This window comes from Desmodus rotundus, chromosome 1, assembly GCF_022682495.2.
Source record: "Desmodus rotundus isolate HL8 chromosome 1, HLdesRot8A.1, whole genome shotgun sequence".
Classification (NCBI taxonomy): Eukaryota; Metazoa; Chordata; class Mammalia; order Chiroptera; family Phyllostomidae; genus Desmodus; species Desmodus rotundus.
In genome coordinates, this window is record NC_071387.1 from 153,192,299 (window position 1) to 153,203,265 (window position 10,967).

Consider the following 10,967-nt stretch of genomic DNA (forward strand, 5'->3'; position numbering starts at 1 on the left):
CTGAACTATGATCTTACAGTTAATCATGTAAAACCATTTATAATGTTACTGCCCATTGTCAGTTGCTACTGCCATTTGTTGATGAATAAATAACTAGAAAAGAGTACTCATTAAAAATACTGCCCTGGCTGGTGTGGCTCAGTAGATTGAGTGTCAGCTTGCAGGTTCGATTCCCAGTCAGGGCACATGCCTGGGTTGTAGTCCAGGTCCCCAGTACAACCACGGGGGGTGCAAGAGGCAACCACACACTGATATTTCTCTCCCTCTCTTTCTCCCTCCCTTCCCCCTCTCTAAAAATAAATAAAGTCTTTAAAAATATTGACACTTGTTCAATTATATTTTTATATTAAAAATACTCAATTATATTTTTATATTAAAAATACTCAAAGTCAATTATTTAAATGAGAAAGTGTTAAGTATCTTAGAAAGTACTTTTATTGTCAGATCACAAATACGTCATTGAAAATGTACCTTTGACTTTGTAAGTCTGAGGCATTTAATCTCCAGGTTTTAAGCTTTGATTTGGGGCCTCTACCCTACTTAGAACTTCCCTGCGGGATGTCCTATCATACCCATCTCACCATTTGAGCAGCTATGTCTATTGTCAGCATGTTTGGAGTTCAGTATCTCGTTTCAGTACTAGGTATTTGGTAATTTAAGCCAAATTCAGCGATGTTAATTTGTGAGTGTCTCTGTTTGATTCTTAAACTGGCCTCAGTCTGTTCAATATTTGAAATAATAAAAACCTACAGAAGCCTTCAGATCTTATGCTTAAAATATTACATTAGTGATACAAAAATTATATATACCAACAAAATTCTCACATCAATTTTGATTATTTAAAGTCTAAATGAAAATCAATTCATTATGAAATAATGTTTAGAAAAAAATACTGAAAAACTCACCTTTCCTTTTACAATTCACCAAAAAGCCTGTAGTGAGTGGATGCTCCAGAGGGTGAGAGTGTGCATTAAGGCTTCGTGTGTCTTACTCTCTTACCTGTGTCCTTGTATGGGCTAAAATGCACCTGTTTTCTCTACCCCTCTAGCCCTTACTAAATAACTGATACTAAATAAATATAGGTTTAATAAATAATCACATTCATTAAGCAATTTTCTAGGCATCTTTCTACATATTACTAAACAAAAAGCAAACTTTAAACACTAAATTTATACTGAAAAATATTAAAGTTTATATTTTAGTGTATTCTCACAGTACAGTATGTTCTTTTTGCTCTTATCATAAGTTATATTTCATAAGCTATAGCTTTTTATTAGTCTACTTGAACTTTTTAAAAAAACCCAAAAACTTGTCTTTTTGTTTTCCTTTAATATATATTGAATTCTTATTGTAAATCTTGTTTTTCTTTATATGTTTATGATCCAGTACACTGGACACACAATAAATACAGCATATTTGTTTAATTAAAAATGAATACATGAATTTAGTGATATGTTCATTTGCATTAGTTGAAAATGAGAGACAGGACTGGTGAATTTTGTCCAGAAATGCTAAAGAAGCAGCCATGCAAATGCCACACATCCATTCCGTGGCAGAGCAATTCTTAAACATGTGAGGCTCACAGGAAAGTAGTTAAATATGCCCTTTAGGTAATCTAATATTTTCAGATGATTTGTACACATAAATGGATTGTTAACAACATAATCCCCTTTCATTATTTGTGAAGTTAGTTGATTTCAAATTTTAATAAAACAGATATTGCTCTTTTATATTCATTATGAAATAAAAGTGATGGATAAAAAATAAAATTTCATTAATATAACATTTACCTTAAATAAAATTAAATAATTTTATAAATGTTTCTAATGACTTTGGCTATCTAGAAATGTCATTTTCATGAAAATAATGAAGACATGTGAAGGAGGAAATTCAGGTTTTGAGGAAATGTGTGCAGTGTAAGCCTTAGCTCTAAACACAGGGCACAGCCGGGTGATTGGTGTGTAGCTCACAAGAGTGTATCTTTGCAAATGTGTCAGCTTATAGGAGCACCAATGTCATGCTGGCTCTCGGGGTCCCTTTAGTTAAGCGATCACCCATGCTAGGTTGCCACAGCCTTATTTTGAATTTTAGATTCCTTCAGGCAAAAAAATTTTCCCACAAGTTTTTATCCTCCTTTGTTTATTTACAGTCTCTGAGGCTGCTTGAGGAAACTCCCTGAGAACTGTCCAAACTATAACGTTTCTTTACAAAAAATAACTTATCACTAATTCCCCCTATATACACACAGACATACACACATATATACACATTAATTAGAGATCATATCCCAGACACACTTTGGAATTTGTTTTTCGTATATTTTTATGATATAAGTAAATGACTTTCTTTTATTTGCATTTACAAGACATCCCAAAATTATAAATATAACAAGAGCTACATTTAGAGTCTGTGAACATACAGCAAGATCATTTGGGGATTCAGTGTTTACACACTGACAGATACTAATATTTATTGGGAACAGCATAATTTATCTTGGCTAAAACCACAAACTATGGAATAGAGTTACATGTAACACATGTAATATGCAGACCATTAAGAGTTAACAGCTCTAGGCCTGGTCTAAGCCAGAATTATATTCACACATCTTAGCTTTTCTTTTTCCAAAATCAATATCTGCAAATAATAAATGAGATCCCAGAGGGCTGAGTTAAGCTCCAAGCACTGCAGAGCAACTCTGCAATTGGTCATTGACTTAATAATGCAGGTGAGTGCCACACTGTAGAACATCTTTAGCACACTATAATAGAAAATTAATAGCTTTCAAATCAGCACTAGGTTTACCCTAAGGATTACATAATAGCTTGACTCAGAAAAATCACCCAACTCCAAGAAGTATAACATGCTATAATACCTGAAAAAATACAAAAAACTTCAACATGATGCTGAATTTGTTCCACGTACACTGTGTTCTACTTAGAAACAAAAGGCTTATGATAAACATGTGACGTTGGAAACAATGTGCTGATCAGTTGCGTTGCCACGGTCTCCATACAAAGTTCATATATCACTGTACAGGGATTTGCATATCAGAATCAGGAACCTGTGCATTGTGAATATTCTTCCTTAAACTGATAGTAAGTTAAACATCGTACGTGTCTTCATGTCTCCATAACACTTACAGGGGTAAAAGTTGCTCCATAAGAAGCAAAAGCTTTGTTTGTTCCTCCTTCACATGACCTTCCTTTCACTAGTAGAGTCCAGAATAATAGCATGACTGTAGGTTCTCAAAGTAAATTAAGGAAGGAGAGCACAAAAAGAAATTAAAAGGTAACTTGCTTATGTATATGTACATTAATTCACAGAGCTGACTAACAGTGGAACCAAGGACTAATAAGAGGCAAGAACTGGACGCCTACCATTCTAAACTGATGTCAGAAAACTTGAGCGGCGCAGCATAAATATCCTTCTGTAAGGAGACAACAATATGTGATAAAATATCAATTATTCATTTATCTATTTTTCAATGCTAGAGAAATCTATAGACATGGAGTGCCCAAAACTTGGAGGATTTTCATTCCTACATTGGGTGTCTTAAAGACAGGCAGAAAGTAAAGCAAGTATTTCTAAGCTTTATAAAGTTATTCTGTTTCTTTCTATTACTTGACATGTTCAAACAGATCAGTTCACATCTTTACACCTCAAGAAAAAGCCACAAATAAGTCAAATTGTTAAAAGAGCAAACACATCTTCTAATTCTGCTTCTGAAATAAAATATGTGGCTTAAGTATATATTTGTAGGTGTTAGACACGGAATCCAAATTATAACTATATCTCAAACTCAAAAATTAGCAATTAGCCTTGAGTTAAAAATCAAAACCAAAGCCAAAACCAAACAAGACAAATGCATAAAACAAACATTCCTGAGAAAGCATAGCCGCTAAAGGATCACAGAGACTTACCCACAGGCTGCCAACATCCAGTCACTTGCTAAAGCACATGGCATTTTCCTGCAGGCTAACTTGTCTTTTACTTATCAAAGCACTTTCATCACCTGATTTAGCACTATCTGCAAAGATTTGAGATAGTCAAAAAAAAAAAATCTTCCTTTCTTGTTTTTTCCTTCTAGTTCTTTCTCTTAGTGGCTTGTGCCACACACACAAAATGGCACCTTTCTTTTAATGCGGAAGCAGGCTTTATATACCAAGCATGTGTATGTGAGTTTGCCACAAAACACTGGTTCCTTATCAAGCGCTTGTTAGCGTGTCCAATCTGTGGCAATCACTTCAGTCCCAGGGGTTGAAAGACACAAGACGCAGGGAAAAGGGAAGCAAAAGCTGAAGAAAGATCAATACTGCACTGTGAAACAAGAAGTGTAGGCTATTTACTTTTCATTGATCTGATGATGCAGGAGAAACACCTCAAACTGGCATTAAATTAAAGGAATACATCTTCTGTGTTTTTTCACCTCAAGGTCAGGAGGGAGAGAAAAAGAAATCAGAACAAACAGAAACTAATCACAAGCGTACAATAAAACTATTAATCCACATTACAAACCCACAAAGTAACATAATTAAATTTCAGGTTCAATGAGATTCACAATAAAACATAGTGTTGGGTTTTATTTTTTACTTTGTTTTGCTTTAAATTGTTTCAACATGTACCTGGAACAACTGCGAAAACGGTGGTATGAGAGGACTGTATTGGATCAACGTTCGACGCCTGGCTAGAGGCACTGCATTAATTTGCAATAATCCCAAGGCAAAATAAATGTTTAGAAATAACTAGAAATAGGCTCTATTCCAGCCACAGGAAAAAGTACTGAACTTCAATATTCAATTTACTTTACTTTAAAGATCACAAACATTTTTTAAAAAGAAATTTACCCTCACCCAAGGACATTTTTTCTACTGGCTTTTAGAGCAAGAGGAAGTGGTAGAGAGAAACAGCAATGTGAGATAGAAACTTCAATCAGTTGCCTCCTGTACACACCTGGTCCACCAGGGATCACCCCCAGAACCTAAGCATGTACCTTGACCAGGAATCGAACCCACAACCTTTCAGTTATTGGATGACACTCCAACCAACTGAGCCATAGTAGCCAACGCCACAGATATTTTTTTTTTTAAAGTTATCCTAAAAGTCTGTGCCATTGTGCCTTCAGGTTAGAAAATTCTAATATATTTTGAATAAACTTCCATAGTTTATGTGACTGGATTTGAGAAATTAAATATACCTATTTGATATCAACTTTATATAAACCAAATTTTGATCTTTCATTCATTTATCTGCTCAATCATTCATTCATTCACATGAGTTTCTGTGAGGGTCACCATATGCACACATAGACACACAGAAATATTTTTACCCTGGTATAGGAGACCGTTCTGCGTGGCGTGGACCCAGATCCCACTCAGAAAAGCCAGTGGGGAGCGGTGTCCAGCACACAGGACCCATGCCCACGGATAGGTTCTCCGGTGGGGAATCAGGCCTGCATTGTACCTAGGCTGCTTTGAGACTTGCTTTTTGCTAAAACTCCCTCACCCTGAATTGAGGCAGCAAATGTTTACTACATATCTTTAAAGTAACTTCCTAAAATCTATGCTAAACCTTCCAAGGACCAGTGTAACCAGTTCGACAGCTTTTCCCTTTACATTTGCAAATATCCTATCTTTTTGATGTAATTAGCAACATCCTCTCCTTTGTTTTCTGTAACCAACTAAAGTGAACCTGAGCATAGTAAATGAGGACCATCCTCAATGTAATGTGCCCAGGAAAGCAATAAAAGCCTGTCAAGGCAAGGGATGTGGTGCTCTCCTCTTGACAGAGTGGCCCTGCTGTCTCTTTTCCTCCACAGGACTCTGTAGTCCATGTGAATTTGTCCACTGCAGCCACAGCACACAGATCCCAAGGGCCAGGATCTGCATCACCCTGGTTTTCAAGAATGTCCTTGGTTTATCTGGGTCAAAATTTCAGAATTAGAGGAACCAAGTCATGAAATGAAATGTAAGTTTTACCTTTTGTGTATCTACTGTAGCTTTTTTGCTTTGTGTTTGTTTTGAGGCTTACATAAAACATCTTATAGTTATAATGGTCTATTTTTAAGCTGATAACTTCAATTGCATAAAAACTCTGTCCTTTTCTGTCCTCTTCCCCATTTTGTGTTTTTGTGTTAAAATTTACATCTTTTTATATTGTGTATACATTAACAAATTAATGTAGCTATAGTTATTTCTGACTTTTTTCTTTTAACTTCATATTAAAGTGATTTATTGTACACACCATTATTATGGTATTAGAATATTCTGAATTAAACTATATACCCATTGCCTTTTTCACCAGTGCATTCTATATTATTGTATGCTTTCATTTTACTAACTGATGTCATTTTATTTCAGATTTAAAAACTCACTGAAGCATTTCTTACAAGGCAGGTCTAAGGGTAATAATCTCACTCAGCTTTTAATCGCCTGGGAAAATCTTTGGCTCTCCATTGCTGGAGGACAGCTTTGTCAGGTAAAATATTCTAGGTTGGCTTTTTTTTTTTTTTTTTGTCTTTTAGCACCTGGAATGTATGATCTCATTCTCTCTGCTGAGAAATTGGCTGATGGTCTTATTGGGGTTTCTTTGTATAAAATAAAGTTTCTTCCTCTCTGGGTACATGCAGAATTTTCTCTTTACCTCTGATTTTTGACAGTTTTATTATAATATTTCTCAGTGAAGTCCTATTTTGGTTGAAACTGTATGGGGATCTATGAGTTTCAGGATCTGAAAGTCTCTCTCCTCATATGTGGGAAGCTTTTCATTGTGGTAAATATTTTACAATGTATCAAATCATTCAACATATAATGAATCATTATTTATAAAATTTAAGCATATACAATTTTATCTGTCCACTGTGTTTAATAAAGATGGCTAAAATAAAACTAAAAAGTAACTCAGGTGGTAAAAATAATAAAGTTATCAAGTCCATCCTGTATCATCCAAGATATTTATTCTCTGTACTCTGAATTCATGTTTTAATATTTAGTTGCAATTATGACTCATGAACCTCTATAAAAATCCTCTTTTTAATTTGCTAAATGAAGATCTTTGCCATTTTATAAGAAATGAATGACAAGAACGCAGGGCCAGCCATGCCATCTACAAATTATTACCAGGACAGACGCATTGTTCTCGTGTGCTATAACAGCTTCGGTCCATTCGCAAATTTGCCACAAAACCTTTTGAAAGTCAAAATTTCTCAATATAATGGTTATTTCTTTTGCTTTGATCCATAGTCAAAGATGATGCATTCCTTAAAATTGATTTTAAGTGAAACTATAGCAAAGTTTTACCTCAACTTTCCTTTTTCCAAAATGTCACTATAATTTTCCTATAAAATCCTGAAATACATAGTATTTTTTTCTATTTGTACATCTTAACTCTAACGCTTATATTTTACTTCTAAAGTTTTAATGACAATTTGTAACTAATTCTCCAATAAAATTAATCCTTGCTTTTATCTGTACTTTAATCATAAATTAATTTTTTTAATTTGAAATAATTTCTGTCATTGCTGAGTATTCAAAATATGGACAGATGTAGTAAGAAATAATTAGAGGTCCATATTTATGAAATGTATAAATATGTAAAAAAAATAATGTTTTATTTGCTACAGATGTCTAATGCATTCCTTTTATATTTATTTAGCAACATCTTTGGAAAGATATTTCAATGTTCTTATAAAATCTTGACTTTGTACCTACTCTGTTATGAGAAAACTGAAGAGCTTTCTCACTTATTGCCTCCTTTCCCCATAGCTCTCATATTTTATACAATTTTTAAAAAGTTAGAAACTCTTTGAACTGGCTACTGTTTCAAGTTTTAAATGTTCTTGGTTTGTCAAAATTTATAGTAGTAATTGAACAAATTTGAAGAAAAACCTTCATGAAGATTTTTAGTAAAGTCATGGGAATTGATTCTTAAATCTCAGATTATCTGAGAACTAATTATTAATTGAAATTTTACAAAGCATAAACATTCCAATATTCATACAATTTTTAAACAACTTTATTTGCAATTCAGTGGCTTCATGGATATATCACCAGTGACCCTGTTTGGCAGAACTTCAGAAAGTTTCTCTGCTGTGTCAGTCTGCTAAGAGCCTGCTTGTCTAGGAAGCAACTTTTTGGTAAAGAACATAGTTGAATGCACTCAGAGTAGTAAGCAAGGTTCTGTTAGATACAGCCCAGTTTGGATTCATCCTCAGAAACTAAGGCTAAACACGGCTTGCAAAAAGGGCAAATAGCAGTACCACCTTAAAATAATTACTTAGGTAGAGTGAGGATGAGAAGTTGTTGTTCCACCACACATTCTGCATCTTCATTCCCATCTTTATTTCTGAAACAATATCCCTACCAATTTGATGAACTTTAGAGAATCCATATAACTTTTAAATCTCATTTTCCTATAAAACATTTTAAAAGTTGAAACATTTTATTTTGAATTAAAAATTATTAAACTTTTATTTAAAGTAGATCTAAGATTGCTCATACTGAATTAATCTAAAGAGCACTATGTTTATTACTTTCACTCACCACATGTTTTTAAAGGTATACTTATTCTTAATCCCCACATGCTCCTTAAGGTTTCTCAATTAATGATAACCTGTTTTTACCATATTAACATATTTTTTAAATCCTATGAGAATACAATTATTTCTTTTTAACAAAATTACCAGGAAATATGAATTGAAATTAATTTTAGATTAGTATTTTAGTCTAAGGTTAGAATCAGTTCTGTGTTACATTTCCTGACATGACATAGACCAGGATACTAATTTTTGGTCATATTCAATCGCCTAACTGAAGTACTGTGCACACCAATTAATTTCACATCCATTGTAGGATCTTTGTACAGTAAGAGTTATTGCAGGTCATTCAGTGGATGGTCAGACCCTTTAAGCAATAAGGTATCAGAAGAATTCTTAGGGAAAAAAATTAGGAAGTAACTTTACAAAATTTAACACTTCACATGGTAGTGTAAATTCCCTGGAATCTTGCCTACCCTCATTTAGAACACTACCAAACTTATCTTTTAGTGAAGAGTTTTGGCCTACATTTCTACCTTTTATTCCTAACCTGCCCCCCCTAAGCTCCCTAAATCGAGTTTGCATGTACCCACAACTATGTCATAAATTTCTGTCAAAACCAAATACTTATTAAGTACTTAGAAGTCACTAGTGTAATTCTAATATGTATTTAAAGAAACTAAAGAGACATTGTATGGTCTCAAATTGTGTAATGACATTGTGAAACAAAAAAGCATTCTTTAAAAAAAAAAGGGAAAAAGACAAAAATTCTGGATAACCACTAAAAATATGTTATTTAATTACTCATTATTTAATACAGTTTCAACAATTTGCATAATCTCTTTACAAATTAAGCCTGTCCATATTAGCTCATCCCAATCCAGCAAGCAGATTGTAGAGCAAGAGGAAACAGCACTAATAACTCATCACTGGATTGCTGCTCATAGTTCCAGAAAATTGCTCATTATCTTTCATTTCCTAAAATCTCTGTGTAAAGGAAAGACTACAGATGCACTCTTTGTAATTTAGCATTTCCATGATATTTTCTATTTAAACGTTGACATGTATTTTTTTGAAGTATTCATCTTGACATGCCTGTCAAGTTTGCCATTTTCATTTTTGATAGGGTGCATAATAGGTGATAAAGGTTGATTAGAAATGAACCTGGAGATGCATTTTATTAAAATTTCTTCCTTTTTACACATAAGCCTGCAATCTAATTTTTTTTGCCATTAAGAAGTCACATGAAAGGAAGGTACTGCTTCTTTAGAATTTTGAATTGAATATATTTAAGGTGTTTCACAAAGGATTAAATATAAGAAGAAAGCCAGGTGGTCTTCTTTTACAAAATAAATATATATTGAAAATTATAAACTTATTCTCTGTTAAACAATTCTTCCTTTGCAATTAAGAGTATAGATTTTGCCTTTGAGATTGAAAGTTTTAATTTGTGCTATTCTGATAAACTGGTCATTTATAAATCCTGAAATTCTTTCTCTTACATGAGTTCAGATTTATCAGTATTTATAATTCTTGAATATTTACTAAAAATATCCCAGATATTTATTAATAAATATATTTAAAGTTCTTCTTTATAGCCCTAGTTGGTGTGGATCAGTTGGTTGGGAGTGTCATCCAAAAGGTTGAGGGTTTGATTTCTGGTCAGTGCACATACCTAGGTTGTGAGTTCAGTCCCCAGTAGAGGCATATATTGTAGACAACCAATTGATGTTTCTCTTTCTCTCTTCCTTCCTCTCTAAAATCAATGAACATATTTTAAAACTTAAAAAATTTTCTTTTTATATAGTATTTTTCTTTTCTTTTTTAAATATATAAATCTTTATTATATTTTTCCATTATTATTTAATCCCTATATGTCCCCTCCCCCCAGCAATCACCACCCTGTTGTCCATGTCCATGAGTCCTTTTTCCTTTTTGCTCAATCTCCCCACCCCCTAGCCTCCCCCATCCACTAGCTGTCATCTGTTCTCCATCTTTGTTTTGCTTGTTAGTTCAGTTTGCTCGTTAGATTTCCCATATGAATGAAATCATGTGGTATTTGTCTTTATCTGACTGGCTTATTTCACTTAGCATAATGTTCTCCAGGCCCATCCATACCGTTGCAAAGGGTAAAATTTTCTTTTGTTTATGGCTGAGAATTCCATTATGTAAGTGTCCAATAGTTGTTTTATCCAGTCATCTATTGATGGACACTAGGGCTGCTTCCGTATTTGGTGATTGTAATAATGCTGCAGTGAACATAGGGGTGCTTATGTTCTTGTGAACTAGTGTTTTGCGTTCCTTCAGATATATTCCCATAAGTGGGATCGCTAGTTCAAAAGACAGATCCATTGTTAATTTTTTTGATGTAGCTCCACACTGCTTTCTACAGTGGCTGCACCCATTTGCATTCCCACCAACAGTGCAAAAGGGTTCC